Source organism: Saccopteryx leptura, chromosome 3, assembly GCF_036850995.1.
Source record: "Saccopteryx leptura isolate mSacLep1 chromosome 3, mSacLep1_pri_phased_curated, whole genome shotgun sequence".
Lineage (NCBI taxonomy): Eukaryota > Metazoa > Chordata > Mammalia > Chiroptera > Emballonuridae > Saccopteryx > Saccopteryx leptura.
The window spans coordinates 13351125-13367352 of NC_089505.1; the positions used below are offsets into that span (position 1 = coordinate 13351125).

Genomic DNA, 16228 nt, shown 5'->3' on the forward strand with positions numbered 1-16228 from the left:
GGCATGTGAACACAGCCCCTCCCATGGAGGAGAGGCAGAAACCACATTGACAGCCACAGCAGGCAGGTACCAACAACTCCCTCACCTGAATGCCCCAGGTAGCAGCAGTGTGTTGTGGGCCTGCAGACAGACCACACCTAGGAAGCACAGTGGTCACACCCATTGGACTCTAGTGGCCAAATCCTTCTTATACACAGACAAAATGGGAAGGCAAAGAAATGCAACACAAAGAATCAAGATAAATCCCCAGAAAAGGACCCGAATGAGTCAGATATAACCAAATTACCGGATGCAGAGTTTAAAATAACGATTGTTAGGATGCTCAAAGATCTAGGACAACAATAGATGGTCATTATGAACACCTAAATAAAGAGATAGCAAATATAAAAAAGGACATTGAAATAATAAAAAAGAATCAGTCAGAAATGACAAATACAGTATCAGAAATGAAGACCACACTAGAGGGAATGAAAAGTAAGATGGTTGAAGCTGAGTATCGAATCAGCAAATTAGAGGACAAGATAAACGAAGGCAGAGCAGAAACAAGAAAAGAGATTCAAAAAGTCTGAGGAAACTCTCAGAGAGCTCTATGACAACATGAAGAGCAATAACATCCGCATCATAGGGGTTTCTGAAGAAGAAGAGAAAGAACAAGGGATAGAGACTTTGTTCAATCAGATCATAGCTGAAAACTTCCCTAAATTGATGCAGGAAAATATCTCACAAGTTCAAGAAGCTGAGAACTCCATTAAAGAGAATCCCAAAAAAATCTACACCAAGAAACATCATAATTAAAATAGCAAAGCTAGGTGGTAAAGAGAAAATATTAAAAGCTGCTAGAGAAAAAAAGGCTATCACCTAAAAAGGAGCCCCCATCTGACTTCTCAACAGAAACACTTAAAGCCAGAAAGGAATGGCAAGAAATATTCAAAGTAATACAGAACAAGAGCCTACAATCAAGACTACTTTATCCAGCAAGGCTATCATTTAAAATTGAAGGAGAAATAAAAAGCTTCCCAGACAAAAACAAACTCAAGGAATTCATTACAACCAAACCAATGCTGCAGGAAATGTTAAGGGGCCTGCTGTAAACAGATCAAGGGGGAAAAGAATATGGCAAAAGAGGAATACAGCTTTAAAGAATAAAATGGCAATAAACAACTACATATCAATAATAACCTTAAATGTAAATGGATTAAATTATCCAATCAAAAAACATAGGGTAGCTGTGTGGATAAGAAAACAGAACCCATAGATATGCTGTCTATAAGAGACACACCTTAAAACAAAAGATGCACATAGACTGAAGGTAAAAGGATGGAAAAAATATTTTGTGCAAATGGAAATGGAAAAAAAGCAGGGGTAGCAATACTTATATCAGACAAAATGGACTTTAAAACAAAGGCTATAGTAAGAGATAAAGAAGGTCACTACATAATGATAAAGGAAGCAATCCAACAGGAAGATATAACCATTATAAATATCTATGCACCTAATATAGGAGCACCTAAATATATAAGGCAGACTTTGATGAATATAAAGGGTGAGATCAACAGCAATACTATAATAGTAGGGGATTTCAATACCCCACTAACATCACTAGATAGATTTTCAAGAAAGAAAATTAACAAAGAAACAGCAGACTTAAGGGACACACTAGATCAACTCGATTTAATAGATATCTTCGGAACATTTTACCCTAAAGCAGCAGAATATACATTCTTTTCAAGTGCTCATGGTACAATTCCTAGGATAGACCATATGTTAGGGCACAAAAGCAGTCTCAACAAATTTAAGAAGATTGAAATTATATCAAGCATTTTCTCTGATCACAATGACATGAAACTAGAAATCAACCACAACAGAAAAACTGAAAAATACTCAAACACTTGGAAACTAAATAGCATGTTATTAAATAATGAATGGGTTAACAATGAGATCAAAGAAGAAATAAAAAAAATTCCTAGAAAAAATGATAATGAGCATACAACAACTCAAAATTTATGGGACACAGCAAAAGCAGTACTGAGAGGGAAGTTCATAGCATTACAGGCATACTTTAAGAAGATAGAAAAAGCTCAAATAAACAACTGGACCCTACATCTAAAAGAACTAGAAAAAGAACAGCAAGTAAAACCCAGAGGTAGTAGAAGGAAGGAAATAATAAAGATCAGAACAGAAATAAATGATATAGAGGCTAAAGAAACAATACAGAGTATCAATGAAACCAGGAGCTGGTTCTTTGATAAGGTAAACAAGATCGATGAACCTTTAACCAGACTCACCAAGAAAAAAAGAGAGAGGACTCAAATAAATAAAATTAGAAATGAGAGTGGAGAAATAACAACAGAAATACAAAATATTGTAAGAAAATACTATGAAGAACTGTACGCCAAAAAACTAGACAACCTAGATGAAATGGACAAATTCTTTGAAACATATAATCTTCCAAAAATTAATCTGGAAGAATCAGAAAACCTAAACAGACCAATTACAACAAATGAGATTGAAACAGTTATCAAAAACCTCCCAAAAACAAAAGCCCGGGGCCTGATGGCTTTACAAGTGAATTCTACCAAATATTCAAAGAAGGACTAACTCCTATCCTTCTCAAGCTATTTCAAAAAATTCAAGAGGAAGGAGGACTTCCAAGCTCCTTTTATGATGTGAGCATAATTCTGATTCCAAAACCAGGCAAAGACAACACAAAGAAAGAAAATTATAGGCCAATATCCCTGATGAATCTAGATGCTTAAATCCTCAACAAAATATTAGCCAACCAGATCCAGCAATATATAAAAATATCATACACTATGATCAAGTGGGATTTATTCTGATGAGGGAAGGCTGGTACAATATTCGCAAATCAATCAATGTGATTCATCACATAAACAAAAGGAGAAAAACCACGTGATAATTTCAATAGATGCAGAAAAAGCATTTGATAAAATCCAACACCCATTCATGATCAAAACTCTCAGCAAAGTGGGAATACAGGGAACATACCTCAACATGATAAAGGCCATCTATGACAAACCCACAGCCAACATTATACTCAATGGGTCAAAATTAAAAGCAATCCCCTTAAGATCAGGAACAGGCAGGGGTGCCCCCTTTTACCACTCTTATTCAACATAGTCCTGGAAGTGTTAGCCACAGCAATCAGAGAAGAAGAAATAAAAGGCATACAAATTGGAAAAAAAGAAGTAAAACTATCATTATTTGCAGATGATATGATATTGTATATAGAAAACCCTAAAGTCTCAGTCAAAAAACTACTGGACCTGATAAATGAATTCAGCAAGGTGGCAGAGTATAAAATTAATACTAAGAAATCAGAGGCATTTTTATACACCAACAATGAACTGTCAGAAAGAGAAATTAAAGAAACAATCCCCTTCACTATTGCAATCAAAAAAATAAAGTACTTAGGAGTAAATTAACCAAGGAGATTAAAGACTTGTACTTCAAAAATTATAAAACATTGATAAAGGAAATCAAGGAAGATACAAACAAGTGGAAGCATATACCATGCTCATGGTTAGGAAGAATAAACATCTTTAAAATGTCCATATTACCCAAAGCAATTTATAAATTCAGTGAAATACCAATTAAATAGCAATGACATACTTTAAAGATATAGAACACATATTCCAAAAATTTATATAGAACCAAAAAAGAGCATGAATAGCCTCAGCAATCTTGAAAAGGAAGAATAATGTGGGTGATATCACACTTCCTGATATCAAGTTATACTACACAGCCATTGTACTCAAAACAGCTTTGTACTGGCATAAGAACAGGCATATAGATCAATGGAACAGAACAGAGAACCCAGAAATAAACCCACAGCTCTATGGACAACTGATATTTGACAAAGGAGGTAAGAGCATACATTGGAGTAAAGACAGCCTCTTCAACAAATGGTGTTGGGAAAATTGGACAGCTACCTGCAAAAAAATGAAACTAGACTACCAACTTACACCACTCACAAAAATAAACTCAAAATGGATAAAAGACTTAAATGTAAGCCGTGAAACCACAAGCATCTTAGAAGAAAACATAGGCAGTAAGCTCTCCGACATCTTTCAGCAATATATTTGCTGATTTATCTCCATGGGCAAGTGAAATAAAAGACAGGCTAAACAAATGGGGCTATATCAAACTAAGAAGCTTTTGCACAGCTTAAGCAATAAGAACAGCTTATTGCAAAGCAATAAGAACAGAATAAAAAGACAAACTACACAATGGGAGAATGTATTCGATAACATGTCTAATAAGGGGTTAATGATCAAAATTTATAAAGAACTTTAAAACTCAACACCAGGAAGATAAACAATCCAATCCAAAAATGGGCAAAAGAAATGAATAGACACTTCTCCAAAGAGGACATACAGATGGCCAATAGGCATATGAAAAAATGCTCAACGTTACTAATCATATTAGAGAAATGCAAATTAAAACCACAATGAGATATCACCTCACACCAGTCAGAATGGTGCTCATTAACAAAAGAACACAGAATAAGTGCTGGCGAGGATGTGGAGAAAAGGGAACCCTCCTGCACTGCTGGTGGGAATGCAGACTGGTGCAGCTACTGTTGAAAACAGTATGGAGATTCCTCAAAAAATTAAAAATCGAACTGCCTTTTGGCCCAGCTATCCCACTTTTAGGAATATACCCCAAGAACACCATAGCACTGTTTCAGAAAGAGTAATGCACCTCCATGTTTATGGCAGCATTATTCACAATAGCAAAGATCTGGAAACAGCCCAGGTCCATCAGTGGACAAGTGGATTAAAAAGCTTTGGTACATATATACAATGGAATACTATGGGGCCATGAAAAAAAGGGAAATCTTACCTTTTGCGACAACATGGAGGGACCTGGAAACTGTTATGTTAAGTGAAATAAGCCAGGCAGAAAAAGAAAAGTATCATATGACCTCACTCATTTGAGGAATCCAATGAACAATGTGAACTGAGAAACGAAATTGAGACAGAGGAGAGATCAAAGGGACCAGAGGAAAAGAGGACAGAGGGAAAGGGGATGATAGGATGGAATAAACCTGAAGGGAGGGGAGAGGGTGCTATCGGGAGGGGGACAAGGGATATGTTGAGGGGAATACGGGGGCGGAGGATGCATTTGGGCAACACTAGAATCTATGTAAACATAATAAATTAAAATCAATTAAAAAATGGTAAAATCTGGTAGCATTAGAAACCAGGATGTTTATCCTGTGTTCAAATATACTCTAAAACTGAATTAAATTTTAGGTCTGATTTGCTTTCAATGAAAAAATTTTTCAGAAGTTACTCTAAATAATATTTCAATTGTTTACTTGCATATTCAATAATTTATGTATCATGTAAATAATTTACATTTATAATCAAAACATTTTAATTCTTTTGGAGAAGAAGAGCTGATGGGAGTGGATGAGGTAAAGGCTTCGCAGAAGAAATGGGTCCTGTGGATGGGTAAGAGTCTGACAGGTGAAGGAGGAAAGTACTTCTTCAGGCAGAAGGAGTTGTTGTGTAGCATCTTGGGGGAAAAAGAGAATGAGTTCTGGAGGTTAGTGAGGCAAGGTTCAAAAGTTCACAAAGGAAGTTAGATAATGTGGTTGGTGAAGTTGAGATAGAGGAGAACTTTATTTGTATGCAATATCAAAAATGAAATGAAGATGAAAGAGGAGTCTTTTAAGGGAGGGGTGCTCCTTGAAGTTTTTATAACTGTTAGTTTCTGGGCTCCAATTCTTTACATCCAAGCACTCTGCGTCTTGGTTTACATGTGTTCTCATTTGACTCCCCCTACAGTCAAGTGATGAAGTAATTCTGGGATCCTGCTTTGACTAATGGGTAAGCTAAAGATGGGAGACTCTCACAGCTTCCTAAAGGTCACACAAGCAGTAAGTAGCAGAGGATTGCAAAGTGGCAAAAAGTGACATTTGTCTATGCCAGCTCTGGCCCACAACTGGGGAGGCCCAGAGGGCACGTTACTGCCCGAGCTTATGTTTTCTTTCCCTGCGCAAGGCACTCAACAGCTTCCGTCCCTGGGTCTACAGAAGCTTTCCTCCGTGACAATTTTTAGTGCACACATAACCTGGAACGCTTCCTTGCTGCCCCAGGACTCAGCTCAAAGTGTTTTATTGGGTTTTAAGGAATTTGGTGCAACAAGGTTCTGCGCAGAGACTAGGCATTTACATTTGTCACCCTCTGGGGTCTTACTTAAGGTCACCTTTTTCTTGGGCAATTTACTGTTCCTTTGTCAGGGTGGTGAAGTTTATCCAGTGCTATCTATCCAATCTCTCTTTCTTTCTTACTCCTTAAAGACCCAGAACAGCTGCAGCTATACAAGGGTGGTGAAGCTTCAATGTTTAAATAAATGTGTTTTAACAATGGCAATCTGGGTGGAAGGATTAGAGGAAGAAAGGGTTGTCTTGAGACTTCATTTGCATAGTTAGGTGAGTGTGTGTGTGTGTGTGTGTGTGAGAGAGAGTGTGTGTGTGTGTGTGTGTGTGTATGTGTGTATAGTGTTGCTTTCAAGACTTTTATCATTATAAAACTTTAATAAACTTTAATACTTATTAAATCTCCCCTCCTTCTATTTTGAGAGAATAGCCTACTTTCTCAAAATAAATCTTTTACAGTTCATTTCCAAATTTTAACACCAAAGAGTTCTGTAAGTGATATTTCCAGGTGAGATAGTCAATACATTGTCAGACTAAATGTTTCCCAGACCTCTGTTTCTCCTAGAATTGATCTATTAAATAGGCCAATTTAAGAGACTCAGGATAAAGGACTCTCAGATCCTGACTGAAATGTTTTCTTCTACAGCTTGTCTCTATTATTTTCAAAGACATGTCACTTATAATACCTGTACTTTGATTCAAAGGCAAAATGTCATTCATTCAACCTCCATTAGTCTGTCAAACCAGACAGCTCCTGGGCTGTAGTTAACCTTTGAAATCAATCATGATGAGCAAATGATAGAATAAGCACATTTCCAAAGTGTTTGCTCCACCTACTACTTCAGGAGGTTGTGATTTTAAGCATTTCAGAAATTCCTGTTTATGAAAGGTATATTGTTTGGAAATCATCACACCTTCTCAATGGCACATTTTCCAAGATAATTTTTTGATAATCTCAGAAAAGACTTAGTAAATCTGAGTGGTGCTGTTTACTGGTTGTATAGCTTAAGAATGTTTAGAGATTCCTAATTATCTAGTTCTTTTTCATACTGTTTACCTTAAGAGTGTGATAATAATTAAATCAAATACTATCTGTGTAAACATTTAAGAAGTAGATAATACTAATTAAGGGCAAGATATAAATATGTGACTTCTCCAACTCTCTCCTCAAGAAGAATTAAGTACTGGTGCACTTTTGGTCTCAGAACTTTCACAACATCAATAAATATTGCTCATTACTACATTGGTGTTCTAGTTTTGTAATTTTCTGATTCTTCAGTTTCACCAGTGGTTTGAGGACAAGGGTCATTGTCTCATTTTTCATCTTTAAAAACTAGTTCACCTAATTAGCACCGATATAATAGGAACTGTTACAACAAATGGAGTGGGGCAAATGGTAATTTTTCTGGCTGCCTTATGTATTGTTCCTGTCTCTATTCCTTCCTCTGACTTCTCCCTCCGTCTGTCTCCCAAGTAGTTACTTACTTGAATAGCCAGTCTCTCAAGTAGGGACTCACTCATTCCTAATAAATTAGAATAAATGTAGTGGATGTTTTCATTGCTGCAAACTTCTTAAAGAAGATAACTTTGAATTCTCCAAAACAAACATACAAAAGTAGAAGAAGTTCAGTCAACATCTTCAGTCATGAAAGTCATGATGGGTATTTTGGAGCTGAGACCTGAAAAATTATACCTAAAACATGGCTGTCTTCTTCGAAGAGTTCTCTTGCTTTTTTGGCCATCCCAACCACAGATGCATAGCATCAACTATGTATTCAAATAGATTTTGATAAATACCATTATGACAATATAATTAAAATGACTCAAAAATAAAGAATTAAAGAAAAAAACCAATGAAGCATGTAATTTTAATTCCAGAACTATAGTAAGGAGAAAATAAGGAGTATAGCTGCTTGCCAAGAAACATGTGTAAGTAGGAAATGCAGAGAGCAGATTTTAAAAATGTACTCTATAAGAGATATTTCCTAAACATCTCTCTATGGTTTGAACCTTTATAACCTACTAAAATAAGTCTGGAATACATTTTGCAAAAATGGTTTTGACATGCATACACAAAATTGTGATAAACATTTCACACTTGATAAAGCGTTGACCTGGAAATGCTGAGGTCGCCGGTTCAAAACCCTGGGCTTGCCTGGTCAAGGCACATATGGGAGTTGATGCTTCCAGCTCCTCCCCCCCCTTCTCTCTCTCTGTCTCTCCTCTCTCTCTCTGTCTCTCCCTCTCCTCTCTAAAATGAACAAATAAATAAAAAATTAAAAAAAAACACTTCACACTTTTGTTTTAATTAAAATATGTAATTATTACAGGTGTAATAATAGGTATCAAACTTATAAAATATTAAATGCTTTGCTATTGAATAAAGCAGACCTTTTACTTATCTGGGTGCTTTTTATGCTATGTTTTGCTTGTAAACTGAAGGAAATACACTTTCAAAGTGCTAAGAACACATTTTGTTTCATTGCAAATATTAGAACAAGTATATGAATACTTTAGGAAAGCGCTCAGTTGCCCTGACTGGATAGCTCTGTGGGTGACATTGCAGCATTATCTAGAGACACAAGATTTCTGATTCTCTCGCCGGTCGGGACACATACAGGAACAATGTTTCTGTCTCTCTCTCTCTCTCTCCCTTTCTCTCTCTTAAATCAATAAATAAAATAAAATAGAAAAGTGCTCGATATTTTGATATGTAAGACATAATTTACACAAAGAAAATGAAAACAAAAATTTCTTTCCAAGAAATGTTTTAGAGAAAACTACAGTCCCTGCAAAATTTTCATGGTACTTTATTTTTAAAACCCATTCATTTAATAAATTCAATTTGTTTTTCATCATTGTGAGTAAAACTGGGTCCTGCGGAGACAGCTTTGGTCTATTTGCAATTTGATACATCACCTGTGTATTGACACAATGTCCGTCTAGGCGGTGATCAGCTGTTTCAACATGGCTATTGTCCTGGGTGCCTCTTCTTCAAAACCGAAAGAAATGAATAGAAGTGAAACCAGCAATATTGGGACAGGCTTGCATTTTAAAGACTGGACAGAGAATTGTTCTTAAAAGATTTAATCTTTTAAAACCTTTTAAAACTAAAGCAAACACAGCATTCAGAATCACAAAATAATACAAATTTTAAACCTACTACACTTAGTTCTTGATTTTATAAAGGAAATTGAAGTTCTGAAAAAGAAAAGAACCTACTCTAGGTTCCACAGTTTCTTTGTGGGACAACATAAGGACTCTGATGGTCTTTGTATCAATTATTCTAGACTTAACCTTCAGAAAGACAAACAAATCTGGTGAGCCCTGTTATTGCCCCCGATGGGGGCCTGGAGAAAAATTACAGGTGAAACCTCTGGGGCAGGAACCCCACACAGAGCCTGGTAGTCTTTCTGACTTGAAAATATAAGGATAGAAGTCCAGAAAAGCCAGGTGGCTAGAGTTCTCAGAGCAGAGAGCAGAGAGATACACAAAGAAAGACCTTGGGGTCTGCAGAGCATCTATTTGCGAGTGTAACTGAACCTTGATGAGTGCATGCGTGTGGGGAAACCATCTGAGGTTGGAAAAGACCCATCTGAAAAGAACAGAGAAAACAGGGATTGAGCAGGGCTGGGGAGAGCACCTGCTCCCTACAGCCAAAGTGGAAAACTGTAGTTCTGGAAACACTGGTTAGGGTACTCCCAAGAATTTTGTCTTACCCGTGAAACAAAATTAGCCTGGACTGAATGCAGTTCTGTTCCTGTCTCACAGCTTAAAAGAAAGAATCTCCCCTTTACACCCCCCCCCAATAAACCACAAATCTACTTACTTGAAAGTAATTTAACTGAATCCCAAAACAAAGCTCAAGAATTTTTTAGGAATTCAAAATTATCTGCCAAGATAAAATTTAAGATAGTGGGCATCCAGTTAAAAATCAGAAGGCATGAAAAGATATACTAGTGTATCGTGTCTTATGAGGAGGTAAATTATTCATTCAAAACCTACTGAGAAATAACATGGATAATTGATGTAGTAGAGAAGAAGAGCAAATTATTATAATTGTCTTCCATTTGTAGAAGACAATGGTGGTAAGATGGACGTGTTAAGTAGATCATTTAACAATAGAAAAGAGTCCAAAATCAAACTAGGGATGTAAATTGCTATGCTTGAAGTTAAAGAAAAAACACTCCAGCAGTTTAATTATTTCCAATTATTCACTAATGGCAACTATGAAAAATAAACTATGCAGAGGAAAACTGAAAAGAGAAATAACGAATGAACAAGCTGTGCCTCTTCTAGTGACTTAGTTGTGATCTTTGCAACTCCTAACAGCCTCTTAGCTTAAATCAGTAGTTCTCAAAGAATGGTTCCTACAAAGCGGCACCAGAACTACTTGGGAACTTGTTGAATATCCATTTTCTCAGGTCCCACACCGGCCTTACTGAATTAGAATTGTTGGGTGTGAGGCCTAACAGAGACAGTGCTTTATACCCTATTGTCAGGGGTCGGGAATCTTTTTGGCTGAGAGAGCCATGAATGCCACATATTTTAAAATGTAATTCCATGAGAGCCATAAAATGACCCGTGTACGTTAGGCATTATCCAATAAAAACTTGGTGTTGTCCCGGAGGACAGCTGTGATTGGCTCCAGCCACCCGCAACCATGAACATGAGTGGTAGGAAATGAATGGATTGTAATAAATCAGAATATTTTATATTTTTAACGTTATTATTATTTTTTTAAAGATTTATCTGTGAGCCAGATGCAGCCATCAAAAGAGCCACATCTGGCTCGCGAGCCATAGGTTCCCGATCCCTGCCCTATGTGATTCTGACACGTACTGAAATTTGAGAACCATTAGCTTAAAATATTAACTTGAGTTAAATGTAAATCCATTATCTGGAAAGAGTTAATTCATGGATTACTTTATAATCCACTTAAAACATACATAAAGTTACCATATCAGAGAATGGAATCTGGAATCCAGGAATAAATCCTGACTCTGGTGATGAAAAGAATGAATGAGGAAGGCCTCTCCTTACCGACTGCACACAGAGAGAGTGCCGGCGTGAGAATCTGAGAGGGGACCTAGGTAATCGCGGTGCTTCGGGCTTGTCGGAACCACCAAAGGAAATGGGAAAGAATTGACAAGCCGTGAAATATTAACTCTTCCCACAGGATAATACGTGCAACAATCTGTCACATTTAGTACTGCGGTGAGTCCCCTAAACAAAGACACACAGTTAGTATGATCAATAGACTATCTGCAAATGTATTTATACATTTCCAAATATGCGCTGACCATGATGAAAAACTATGATAAATACTGAACATATGTTATTTCATTTAACCATAATAACCTTACTTGGGAGGTATCATTAATATCCCATTTTATATATGAGGCTTATATTTAGGCTTAACATAGTAAAAAGTTTTTGGTTTTTTTGTTTGTTTGTTTGGGACATATGTTAGAAATTTCAAAGAAAACAATACATATCTAACATGAAATTCAGTCCTTAATTGGTAGTAAGCTAAAGGCATATGATAGATGGTGACAATAGGTGGTAGATAGGTAAATAACTGATGATAGATAGGTGATAGGTAGATAGATAGGTAGGTGATAGATGATAGATAGATAGAAAATCAAGAAATAACTACATTATCTTTTTACTGTTCTATACTCTTTAAAATAAAAGGATTTTCTGTGATACCAGATGGAAAACCTGCAAAGTAATATCTTACATTGAGTATTCAAGATACTAGAATCTGATCATTTTTGATCATTTGTTTCTTTTCTTTTTTCTTTTTTTCCCTGTGCGACCCTCTTCAGTGCCTGCAACCTATGGGCAGAGGCCAGGCAATGGTTCAGGGCCATAGTTTGCTCTGGCATGGGGCACTATGAGAGACCCAGGGGGACAGGCCTTTCATAAATCCAAACCCATGCCTATCATTCGTTTCTTTTGCAACCTGTTTTGCAAATGAATCAACAAAAATCCTAGGAATGAAAGCTTAATAAATTTATGGAAAAGAATAGTATTTGGCATGGCCTATCCAAAACCAGTGACTATACTTGTTGGGAAATGCTTTAGGACTAAGAGATCAGGGACTATTATCCACAGAGTAAAGTATAATCTGTTCATGGATATCTAAAATGGAGAGAAAGGAGAGAGAGAGAGAGAGAGGGAATATGATGTTTGATTGAAGCTTATTCTCCCTAATTCTATTTCTTTCCATTTTACTTCAACCTTAATTTCCTGCTATTTCATGTGCAAATTTTTGGAGTAAGTTGATACATGTTTAGAATTCTGTGGGAAAGTAGCTTTAAAAATACAGATGCTCTTTGTTTTAGGGTTCCTATAGAATACTTTGTTAAGTGACCAACCTATTAAATGTCTTTAGTATCCATCACATGCATACATGATCAGGATCACCTCTCTCAGTAAGGCTTGAATGTATCGCTTTCATGAAGTGATGGACACTTCTCTGGATGCAGATCACAAAGAGACAATAAGGAAACTTACTTAACCATGGCACTGTTGAAGTTTCAATAAGAGATAAGTGCATTTTGATGTGTTATTGGCCATTAATGCATAAAGTGCATAGTATCCTGTAATTCATCTTAATTCTTGTGTTATGAGATTAAAAGAAAAAAGCAATTTCCACCCTGAATTACTGTGTGTATTCCATTTAAGAGTAAGTAGCCATACTTGGTAAGTAAAGTTAAGTCTAGTTAAAGAAAAAAAAATAACTTTAGGATAAATTTTTACTGGACATTTTCACATTCTTGTTCTGCATTTTCACTGTCACTGCATGTCCACCTAGTTCATTACTCCGCTGCCTATGGTAACCCAGTCCCCGGGCCCCAGGCCTCACACAGCACCAAGGCTGCCCCTGCTCTGCATTTTCACTGTCACTGCATGTCCACCTAGTTCCAGTGACCCCACTGCCTTATGGTAACCCAGTCCCCGGGCCCCGGGCCTCACGCAGCACCAAGGCTGCCCCTGTTCTGCATTTTCACTGTCACTGCATGTCCACCTAGTTCGTTACCCCACTGCCTATGGTAACCCAGTCCCCGGGCCCCAGGCCTCACGCAGTGCCAAGGCTGCCCCTGTTCTGCACTTTCACTGTCACTGCATGTCCACCTAGTTCGTTACCCCCCTGCCTATGGTAACCCAGTCCCCGGGCCCCAGGCCTCACGCAGTGCCAAGGCTGCCCCTGCTCTGCATTTTCACTGTCACTGCATGTCCACCTAGTTCCAGTGACCCCCTGCCTATGGTAACCCAGTCCCTGGGCCCCAGGCCTCACACAGCGCCAAGGCTGCCCCTGTTCTGCATTTTCACTGTCACTGCATGTCCACCTAGTCCGTTACCCCCCTGCCTATGGTAACCCAGTCCCGGGCCCCAGGCCTCACGCAGCGCCAAGGCTGCCCCTGCTCTGCATTTTCACTGTCACTGCATGTCCACCTAGTCCGTTACCCCCCTGCCTATGGTAACCCAGTCCCGGGCCCCAGGCCTCACGCAGCGCCAAGGCTGCCCCTGCTCTGCATTTTCACTGTCACTGCATGTCCACCTAGTCCGTTACCCCCCTGCCTATGGTAACCCAGTCCCGGGCCCCAGGCCTCACGCAGCGCCAAGGCTGCCCCTGCTCTGCATTTTCACTGTCACTGCATGTCCACCTAGTTCCAATGACCCCCTGCCTATGGTAACCCAGTCCCCGGGCCCCAGGCCTCACGCAGCGCCAAGGCTGCCCCTGCTCTGCATTTTCACTGTCACTGCATGTCCACCTAGTTCCAGTGACCCCACTGCCTATGGTAACCCAGTCCCCAGGCCCCAGGCCTCACGCAGCACCAAGGCTGCCCCTGTTCTGCATTTTCACTGTCACTGCATGTCCACCTAGTTCGTTACCCCACTGCCTATGGTAACCCAGTCCCCGGGCTACAGGCCTCACGCAGCACCAAGGCTGCTCCTGCTCCTTCCACGCTCCAAATTCCACTTTCAACCCGCTTCACTTTTATCGCCATAATCCTCCCAACTCTTATTAATAATCCAATCATTTAAAATACTTGCTGGGTTCTACCAGTGGTTCTGAAATCTTTTTACTAATAATTGGAAGAATCCTTAAAATGGTGCTGTCTTCCAGCTTTCTTCCATTATAATTTAATGGATTTTTTTGTTATTTATTTTAATAAAATTAAGATCACCATTAGTGAACACGATGGATTTTCTGTCCCTTCAAATGCAAAGCTCTCTGCATCTTTACCGTCTCTCTTGTGTTTCAATTTGGCATTACATGACACAGTGCACCTGTCTTCGCCAGGGTTTTCCGGAATCAGACCATGAGATGAAGAACTTGTTCATGGGACTTTCTTTTTATTTATTTATTTATTTATTTATTTATTTATTTATTTATTTATTTATTTATTTTACAGAGGCAGAGATAGACAGGGACAGACAGACAGGAACGGAGAGAGATGAGAAGCATCAGTCATCAGTTTCTCTTTGCGCGTTGCGACTTCTTAGTTGTTCATTGATTGCTTTCTCACGTGTGCCTTGACCGTGGGCCTTCAGCAGACCGAGTAACCCCCTGCTGGAGCCAGTGACCCTGGGTCCAAGCTGGTGAGCTCTTTGCTCAAGCCAGATGAGCCCGCGCTCAAGCTGGCAACCTCGGGGTCTCGAACCTGGGTCCTTCCGCATCCCAGTCCGACGCTCTATCCACTGCGCCACCACCTGGTCAGGCTCATGGGACTTTCTAAAGTGTGCTCAGGTGGCACCAATGGGGCCTGGAGGAAGGAGAAGAGAAAAGAGGCTAAAAATAAAGGGACAATTCCAGGTGCAGTTGCAGCTTCGGATGGTCTTCAGGGGAACCCTTAGAGAATAAATTATACCTTGAAATGTGTCCTTTTTAGAACAACAACATTTCCAGCAGTCCATTTCCCATTCCAATCAACAAAGTCCATCTTCTGAAGGTCACAGATGGAAGCCATTAACAGCAAAAAATTCAGAACCTGAGGGACAGGGAACAGAGTGGGTGCTGCTCCAAGAGCTGGATGCGCTACTAACACCACTGCTGTAGTAACTTGTCCTTCACAGCAGTGACACTTTGGTGACTCTGCTGTATCTGATTTCCGTTTTCATCTCCTCTTTATCGTGGGCTTTTTTCACTGCGTCTAATGCATGCTCATATATTCTTAAAATGATTCTCTGTAGACACTCACTATTCTATTCTTATCCTCTTCATGACTTAACTTTACACAACACCCTGACTTTACTTCATTACTAATTTATTCAATGTAAAAACTTCACGGTGAATATCCCTGATAAATAAAAGTATTGAAAGATCAAAATGTAAGTAGGTAATACAATCTGAGGTTTCAATCTATTCCTTTGAACTCTTTCATCTGTGCAATAGGAAGTATGATTGATTCTGCCAAAATTTAAGATTGCTTTTAGTTTAGAATGAAAGAGAAAAAAAGACATTTCATTATATTAAGAAATGTATTTTGAATCTTGAGAAATTTCAGAAATTTCCCAATAGAATGCATTTCTCTTCTACTATTCTATTTTTTTTAATCTTCTAGGTTTCAGATGTTCAATTCTGTATTTAAAATTATCTGTATATCCTATTGTGTATTCATCATCCCAAGTCAAGTTTCCTTTCATCACTGTTTATAATCCCTTCACCTTCTTTTACCTCCTTCACCCCCTTTTCCTTCTTGTAGTCACCATACTGTGGTGGGTGTTTATTTTTTATCTTTGCTTAATCTCCTCACCTTTCTTCACCCTTCCCACAACCCCCAACTGTTCTGACAGCTCTTAGTCTGTTTCTATTTTGTTTGTTTATTTTGTTCATTAGAGTCCACATGTAAATGAAATCATATGGTACTTGTCTTTTTCTGACTAGCTTATTTCACTTACCATAACACTCTTCAGATCCATCCACGCTGTTGCAAAAGGTAGATTTTCTTTTTTTTTACAGATGAGTAGTATTCCATTGTGTAAATGTACCACAGCTTTTCAATTCACTCATTTACTGATGGGCAC

The 16228-nt window shown here is 38.4% G+C and overlaps 1 non-coding gene across 1 annotated transcript; it reads right to left on the reverse strand.

Moving 5' to 3' along the window:
• Nucleotides 1–11998: 11998 nt before the first annotated feature.
• LOC136401587 (small nucleolar RNA SNORA42/SNORA80 family) lies at nucleotides 11999–12132 on the reverse strand. The gene has a single exon (XR_010750612.1). It is a non-coding gene; the product is annotated as a small nucleolar RNA SNORA42/SNORA80 family (small nucleolar RNA).
• Nucleotides 12133–16228: the final 4096 nt, after the last annotated feature.